The sequence below is a fragment of the Tachypleus tridentatus genome, chromosome 8, assembly GCF_004210375.1.
Source record: "Tachypleus tridentatus isolate NWPU-2018 chromosome 8, ASM421037v1, whole genome shotgun sequence".
Lineage (NCBI taxonomy): Eukaryota > Metazoa > Arthropoda > Merostomata > Xiphosura > Limulidae > Tachypleus > Tachypleus tridentatus.
The window spans coordinates 93,587,764-93,597,190 of NC_134832.1; the positions used below are offsets into that span (position 1 = coordinate 93,587,764).

At 33.1% G+C, this 9,427-nt stretch overlaps 1 non-coding gene across 1 annotated transcript; it reads right to left on the reverse strand.

Annotated features, from left to right (window-relative positions):
• Window positions 1–813: 813 nt before the first annotated feature.
• TRNAS-GCU (transfer RNA serine (anticodon GCU)) lies at window positions 814–895 on the reverse strand. The gene has a single exon. It is a non-coding gene; the product is annotated as a tRNA-Ser (tRNA).
• Window positions 896–9,427: the final 8,532 nt, after the last annotated feature.

Genomic DNA, 9,427 nt, shown 5'->3' on the forward strand with positions numbered 1-9,427 from the left:
TTTGTTTCCGTATACAATATGTATAACATTATTGTGGGTGTGCGTCGTAATTTTACGTTACGTGCAAATAGCAGCGTGTTTGAGAACATATTCTTCGCTTATGGTGTGTGTGCATATTTGAAGTGTGCACGTGTGCTGTAAATGGGATGAAAAGTCAATGGATGATGTATTTTTCGTTGTGGTTTGTTAACTACCAGTGGTTGATAAATAATGTAATAAACTTTTTTACGGTAGCATTATCATGTAATTCGTCTATTTGGTGCACTTGAGACTTTGGTGAGTTTCATCGCTAGGAGCTCTTATCAAAGTCGGACAGTCAGTTTTTGTGAATATTTAGTATATGCTCGCTTGATGTTTTCAATTGGCTTTCTGACTTGTTGTTTGGTTCGTGTGTCTTTATCACCTTCTGGTGTATCTCAAATCCGTTTGAAGATTTTATATTTGGTTCTTTAATGTGTATAAGAGTTTGTGTTGCAAGTTTTGTGTATCCGCCCCATTCCTACGCTAATTAGTAGTGAACTAATGACATCGTTTCAAACCACAGGACCACCTGATACAGAAATATGTGTAACTCAATTGGACGTTAATCGTTATTAAAACAACACGATAACTAGACATATTTAAGTAATAACACAACCGAAGAAATATGTTCAAAAACGTAATGTCGAATTTGACAGCGTCTTTCTTTTTCGTTGAAAATGCTTTGTTGCATCTTGTTTAACGTGTATTTCATTTTGGAAATTAACAGTAAATGGTTAATGAACTTCGTTTTCGTTTATCACCTACATTTCTATAAAAGTATCTCCGAACGTGCGACGAGGATGGGATTCGAACCCACGCGGGCATTGCCCAATGGATTAGCAGTCCATCGCCTTAACCTCTCGGCCACCTCGTCCTCCTTCACCATTTTTAATAATAGTTACTTATTATTTACCTTCCTTCTCTTATCTGGTATTTTACACTTTCTTAAAATGTGATGCTTTTGTGTTTGTGAAAGAGATAATAAGTAAGTGAATAATAAGAAACAAAATTTCTATTCATCCTTAGCTACGTGCAGCAAACGAAGCTCATGTTCTCATACTTTCTCCGACAGGAAATTTTCAAATAATCACTAGGAACGTTTTACTCGCAGACTTTTATTAAAAACATTAAGAGTATGTTACTACCCCTACGCATTAAAGCTTGTATTCAATATTCATTTTATTTCCTGTACCTGGTCGTTAAAATTCCAGATCGTTCTTTGATTAAAGTTCACTAAGAAAGAGAAACATTCTCGATTTGTAGAGAAAACTCACTAAGAAACGTAACTCGTTACGTGTCTTCCAATACTGATGTCGTAGACGTTTCACCACAGCAAATCACTTCCTCGTAGGAGCACTGAGAGAGCTAAAGTCTCTCCTTTAACACTTTAAATACACTTAGAGAGAGACGCGTTTACAAATGACAATTTAGAATCAGCTGAATCCAACGGGTTCACTTATTGTCCAAATAGAAATCAAGATAAATTTTATTCGTTCATAACGGCTCACTGTTTTTAAGTAATTATGACATAATCATATTTCTATGTACACCTTCCTATGATAGTCAACAATTTGTAATATAACAGTGACCAACTACACACATATGTTGAACCTGAAATAATATTATTTAATAGAGCATCTTTCAAACAAAATAGATATCAGTTAACTCCACCAAAATACGGAAATACATTTATCAGGCTCCGTTTGTAAACACTAAACACGCGGCCTCTCTGCCGAAGGACTGAATATGTGACGTAATTTTCTTATCAGTGATTTTAATGTGGGTTACAGTTTTGTGAAATTTTGAATTCATAACTGTACGTCCCACATTAAACCGCTTTTGGGTGTTTCTTGGTCGGTACTTATTTCACACATAAGGTCTTTTCGATTATATATCTCGACTTTTTTGTCAGTTATCACCAACAAATCACAATAAAAAATGAGAAAGTGATACTCGCTAGCAACACACATTAGCTTTAAATTCGCAACGATTTTATACGGAACACACCTAACTTTACAATACCAACAAGATTCTTTAAAATGTATGATGGTAGATATTTCTTTCTCAAACAGTGCTTGCTACTTTCTTTCTAAAACCGTCAAGAAATTTATATTTTTCTTGTCATCATTCCGACATCAAGAATCGTTATTTATGCCAGTAGCTTAAGATGATATGACGTGACGTTAAACGCTCTTCGGTTAGGATATTTTCATGAAATTTATTAAATATCTCTTGAAAAGTTTGCAAAGAAAAACCGTCCACTCTTACGATTGTTTTAAAAACTTCAGCTAGAAACTTCAAGTGTTGTTTGCTTAGTCTAACCAATACTGATGCAACGGCAACTCTTTTCTCTTAATAGTTTTGTTATTTATAAATCTGCTGTCTTTATATCAGAATGGGAATATCTTACAATGTTCGGGCTTACTCCTACTTCGAGTTGTAGTGAAAACGTAAGACCGACAGTTCACATTAATATTTGAGTAGGCCTTTTTTAAACATTATCTTTAAATTTGTACGTTTTCCTAATACAACTTTGCACCTGAGACTAATATTAACACAAAGTGAAGCTCCTTCATTGATTAAAAGAAAAAGTAAAAGTGTAGTTAATTTGAAAAGGAATTTAAAAAATGTTTAGGTTAAATATGTTTCTCTGTCAAACACAGTTTCAGTTGTTTTCTTTCATACAGAAAGAAAGCGCAAGAAACTCTGGTTAATTCTGGTCATGTGGGTGGGATAATTTATATTGAAATGAACCATAAAATGTTATCTTATCTTCCGTTTACTTGGAGGAATAAAATAGAAAATAAATAACTTTTTAGAAACTTCAAGTGTAATTTCGGTGCGGTGCAGAAGATTAACTTTGACAAAAGACTTAAGAAAAATTAAAAGTTTAATTACAAAGTTTAAACATTATAATGTTGGGAAAAATGAGACTCTGGAAGAGTACAATCTAATGTTGTTGAACGACTAGGACACAGGGTTGTATGTTGTGATAATAATATGTTTCTTTCACTAAAGAAGTTCATTAAGATTTGAAAATTTTATAATACATACATAATTTTTAAATTTAACACTCATATATATGCTATAATGATAATCGCCCTAAAATTCACTTAATCGATCTTACAAATGATATAAAACCCTTTTAAAATGTCTTATTCTGTACAAACATCCTAAAAATTTTTTTCATGCAACATGTGCAATTTGTGACTCATTTTCATTTCTGCTTATCTATATAAATATCAGCTCAACTAAAACCCAAATAAAATGAGATATATAACCATATGTCTTAAAATACTGTAAACTTTGTTTTTCTTAGAGTTGCTTTGATGGTTTACAAAACAAATCTCGCAGAGTAACATTTATTTCAAAACTTACTATTTTACAAAATGTTAATTTGTAATGCTCCTATTAATTAAGAAGAACTGATCTTTCCTAAGATTTATGATGCAACTCTTAAAGGAATACGATGTAATGATTATTATTAAAAATATTTCCTTAAAAAATCTGTAAGTGTAAAAGATCAGAGATGTGTAGTAAAACGAGTAGTAAGTAACTACTCTTAATATCCTATTAATATTGTGTCAGAACATTTTGTATGAAATATTAAAGTATGTCAGGCCTGGTATAAACTGAAAAAAACCTGGAGTTAAAGTTAAAATTCAAATTAATTACATTACTATCAATGGAAAGTTTAGAAATGCGGCACAATAATTTAAAATTGACACACGGGATTAGCCATTCTTCAGTAGTATGCACCATCAAAATAAAGTTGTGGGACGGTAAGAAGTCAAAAAGCAACAAAGAGCCTAATATTTATTATTCCATTTGTTTAGTTATTTTCTACGTAATGAATAAAATTCAGAGCAGGAGTTTTTCTGATGGATTGCAGAAAGCAAAACAAATGAATGACAGGATAATATTTAATCAAAACATACAGCAAATATTTAATTTCAATGTATGGCTCTATCAAGAGGTAGACACCTTACTATACAAAAGTCCAGTCTTAACAGGCTATACTGTCATGATTGGGCTTGTATTAGTTTGGGTTTCTACATATCGCCAGGGTCTTGAAATGAAACACTGCAAGAAAAAAAAATTCACTGGATACTGGCTGTTTCTTTTCATTAAATATGTTTAACTCCAGTGTCCACAATGCTATCTGAATCATATTGGTATGAACATCATCTTAGATGTATGTTACAGGCCATGCAGGGATAAAACGAGTTGATGAGCTAACCAACTCACATGAAAAGCCCTTTATCAAATCCAGAACAATTATACTGGCAGAATTCTTATCTCCTCTGTATCAGCAAGATAAAGGCAGCAACCATGGAATGTACTTGTTGGCATTAAGGGTGGTAATCATTAAGGGAATACATAGCTAGAAGACCACTGATAACATCAGTAAAGGAACTCTTCTTTACCTTTATTTCCTTTGTGCACAAAAGGAGTCAGGACTCAATGGTGCAACCCTAGGATTTTCGCATAGTATTTAACTCTACTATGTTCTTCAAGACTTTTTTCCAGTTTTTCCAATTCAAACAAGGTGATTTTCCAGACTGAATAAATTTCGCGTTACTTATTTCAGTTGATTATGTCAGGCCTGCTTAGAGCAACTAACATTAGCCACGTGACTAGACATTCTCATTCAAACATTAAGAGTGACTGTAACCTTAGAATATCACCTGATCTGTATGTGGAGGACTTTGCTATAGACCTTCTTGTACAAGTTATATCTTCACAAATATTTCTGCACAGATAGACATTACCTCCATGGAATGACAAAGGCTAAAACAATTAGAATGAAATCAGTTTGACTTTTGATCATGTGTTATCCAAAGGCTATATGTCCTCAGAAAAAAAAAAAATCAATGTATATATGCATATGCATTAAAATGGGAAGGTATAAAATGCTTTATATACCTGAATACCTCAAAGTGTTAAGACCTGTCTTTTGTCATATTTTGAAGCTAACCTTTTCATTTTGAGGTGCAAATGTACACCATGCAAAAGAATAATCCACTGAGTAAATCAACTGTTATGTTATATATACCATATTTATCAGCTAATGAAATCGCAAATTGTTTAGCAAAGCCATTCGTATGGTTGTAAAACATTTTGCAATGAAATTGAGACACTTTTGAAATTATGGAATCAATAATAATTTACCACAATTGTTGTTAGCGAGACACCAATCAGTCATGCTAAAGAAACACAAAAATGTCATATGCTAAGTGAAGTATTGGTCTAAGGTAAAAAACGTGCAGGGAAAGAATACATAATGATACATTATAACTACCATCAATAGTACAATTAATCCATACACTGTGTACCTGGTTATTCCCACTCCAGATGACAATAAAACTGGTGGAAATGAACCATGGTATGCTCCTTCTCCGCATTACACTCCTTATGTATTTTCAAGTAAGTCAGATCGTCGAACCAATTGTATTACTGGTTTATATTTTCTACTATTATGTGCTCATAATATTTGAAAGAACTAATCAAGAAATCCAAAGCAGTAATTAAGATCCCAGATATTGAAACTTCTGATAAAATTAAGATAACATAGATACTAAGTAACTAAAGACTAATTACTAATAAATAAATAACTGCAGCTAAATATCAGTTCTTAACCATACATAACAGAACTTAAATTCTGTCCCCGCAGTCATTCAGGCCAACTTTGTGTCAAGTGAAGAAGTCAAGAGAATATTTGTTCAAAATGTAAGGGCTCATTTTAAAGCAAGATCTGAAGTATGTGTCATACGTGGTATTTTCATCACTGCTGGATTCCAGTACTGTAAGAATACACATCTAGAGAGATAACAGCTTGTGCCTGATTCTTACTAGTAGTCTTTTACCAAAATTTATTTATCAAGCTCTCCTATTTTATTTTGATGTGATTTTAGACACAGTTGCAAATACAGATGATAATGTAACAATCCTAATAACTACGTTTAATTTTCAGTGACGTCGAGAAAATCCACTTGTAGAGAAATATATATGTAAAGACGGCTCGTTTGGGATGAGAATTTTTTTTTATGTAGAAGAGCGAACAAAGGAGAAGGTCGAAACGTTGTTCGCTCCTCCACGTAAAAAAAAATAAAAAAATTCTCAACCCAAACGAGCCGTCTTTACATGTATATTTTACGTTTAATTTTAGTTTGTTGCTAAACGCAAAGGGCTATTTGTGATGCAACCATTGTGGGTACAGAAACCTGGTTTGAAACGTTACAAGCCTTTAGAATTGCCGCTAAGCCTCCAGGAGTAGGGCAGTTTATAAATGATTATAAATTATTACAAAAACTAAATTTATAAGAAATTTGGTAAATTAATGTCTTCGTACGCAAAATGATAGAAGAAAGAGTATCTATATCTACATGTAAATATTAAAAGAAATCCACAAATTGAATATCAATTGACAACTGCTTTTTGACCAAACAATAGTAAGCACATGTATCAGAAACAAATTTCGGTACTAGTACCGTTTTAAAAATAAGTTCCAGCACTCATTGAGCAATGTTATGCTATCTTGAATTTGGGTATACCTGCCATAATAAATGACATCTAGACATCCATGTCCTCTTTTTACGAGTTTTTATATAAAAAGCATTTGTTTGTTTTGAATCTTATGTGAAGCTACACGCAAGCCGTCCCTAATTTACTTGTGAATGACAAGAGGAGAGGCAACTTGTCATCAACATCCACTGTCAACCTTGAGCTACTCTTTTACTAACGAATAGAGGGTTGGCTATGAATTACAATACCGTCATGTCTGAAATATTAAGTATGTTTGCTGTGATAGAGACTTGAACCTGCAACTATCAAGTTGCAAGTTAAGTATCATAACCACCTTGTCACATAGAAAAAGTGATGGCGCTCTAATCCCAGTTTTAGATGGCAAGATGCACTTATGTACAGAAACAAGGAAATGCTAAGTATGCACAAGCACCGGAACTTGTCAAATGAATAATTGTTGTATCCAGTGATAGGTGCATTGTGTCAGTCTTTATTCTATTGATGGATAAAACAATGAAGCACCAATTATTTATCACGTATTCCAAAACACATGACATTACTGTCGTGCGTTGACGAACAAGGATGTGAAATCTCAAATGTCATTCATTCTGCAAATGGACTGTAACTATACTGAAGAACTTAATCTTTCAACGCTTATTACAAACATTGTTGAGCGGTAAATATTAAATAGTTGCATGAAACAATGGAAGTTATTAGGCCTGGTATTCAATAAATTTCAAATTCCTCTTTATATAAGTATATAATTAAAACGTGTTACTGTACTTTGCAACTACTAATGATCTCTGCTCTGATATTAAAAAAGGGAATCGTCTGTAGCCGCTATTGTATTAAATCTTAAAACGGTCAAGAAATGAAGCTACAAGCTCAAAATTTGTCCTTAAAAGTCATGCGTGGAGTAGGGCATAAAACAAAATTTATTTTATTAGTCATCTCGACCTCTACCAGTCTCGCTTCAAATTGAAATTCTTTCAGGCAGGATTAAAGTAAATTAATCTACAAGACCTTTGATGTGGTCAAACATGTCAGTCGAAAGGGTTTGACCTCTCATGTTTACAAGTGAATTAGTTCTCAAATTAGTGAAGGAAAAACAGAACTATGAGCTAAAAATTTCTATTTGAAAAACTTAAAACCTTTCTATGAGCAGTTAAAAATAATGGGATCTGTTGTATGATACTCATTGAAATAATCTATTCCAATTGGTTTTCGAGGTCGATAGAGAAAGAGAGAAACAGCTTTGGTCTTTTCTTTTTTTTTTAATTTATGGTAACTAATACCAGTACGAATACTAGCTGATACAAATATCTTTGATATTAGGCTAACTGATGAGCGAATCATTAGTGAAAGGATGATTTTCTCTTTGTAAAAATTTAGTCTTGCCATGTTTCAAGATGTACCTACTAGATTCAGCACAACAATAATGATTGTTGCTACATCCTGTATACCTTCGGTCATTGACACTGGACTTTTACTTCTGTATCATTTCAATCACACCAACTGTACTACTAACAGTATGTCTAACAGTTTACTACACCTGCACAACCCTAGACAATAACTGAATGTGAAATGTTGACATCTTAATGTGTAAACTATGCGAAACCTAGTATTTTCTTTATGGATAAACTACGGATAAAATTGATTTTCTGCCAGATTTTTTGGTTTTTAATATTTATGAGACAATATGAATCCAATATGTAAAAAGTGGTATAATTTATTATAATATCTTTTTCTTTTATCTCTACACTGTGCATAAACAAGAAACTAACGTATTTTAAATTTAAAACACGCCGCTTCTTTTTCTACAGGGTTTTCAAAACTTCATACTATTTTAAGGTAAAACAAATGCATAAAAAGCAGATTTAGTTTACTTAATTAAGTAAACACAACCATTTTTAGCCGAAGTCACTGATGAATGTTCTTGAATTTTTTTTAGGCAATTGATGAGAATTGGACTCCAGGTGTCTTGAATTTCTTATTTTGATTTTGTTTTTTTTTTTAAAACAACATGGTAACACACACTGTTAACACATTATTTTTCTTGGTCGATTTTTTTTTTTTTGGAATTTCGCACAAAGCTACTCGAGGGCTATCTGTGCTAGCCGTCCCTAATTTAGCAGTGTAAGACTAGAGGGAAGGCAGCTAGTCATCACCACCCACCGCCAACTCTTGGGTTACTCTTCTACCAACGAAAAGTGGGATTGACCGTCACATTATAACGCCCCCACGGCTGGGAGGGCGAGCATGTTTGGCGCGAACCCGCGACCCTCAGATTACGAAGCGCACGTCTTAACGCGATAGGCCATGCCAGGCCTTCTTGGTCGACTTCAATACGAGTAGTTTCCTAAGCTCTGTAGCAAGACAGCTTAGATTTACATTCGCTGCTCAGTGAAATAAGCTTAAGATACATCTGAGTTGGTAAGCTTACGTGTTTTTTTGTACCATTTAAGTTGCATCCTTTGATTATTATTTTAATGTCCAGTTTTTTATAATTTTGTTTTGCACAAAATTCCTCCTGAGATGGTCCTCTGTGTAAAAACTTGTACATGATATCTTAGTTCATCATAAACTGTCCACCAAGTAGAGTTGTGTACCATAGAATATTTTATGTACTTTTCACAAAGAAAATAATAACTCTTAATAAATAGGTGATTTTTTAATGTTATCATAGAAAATTCCCAAATGTGTGCAATGCTATTTGATATTACACCATAGTAAATCAGCCAGAACATTACATCTAAAAGCTACATGCTCCAGTTTTTAAAAACTATTGTCAGTTCTGACATTCTATAAGTTTATACTGAACACCTTTTGCTTAAAAGACTAGATAGTGGTCTCAGATTTATCCACGGTAGTGTACAGACTA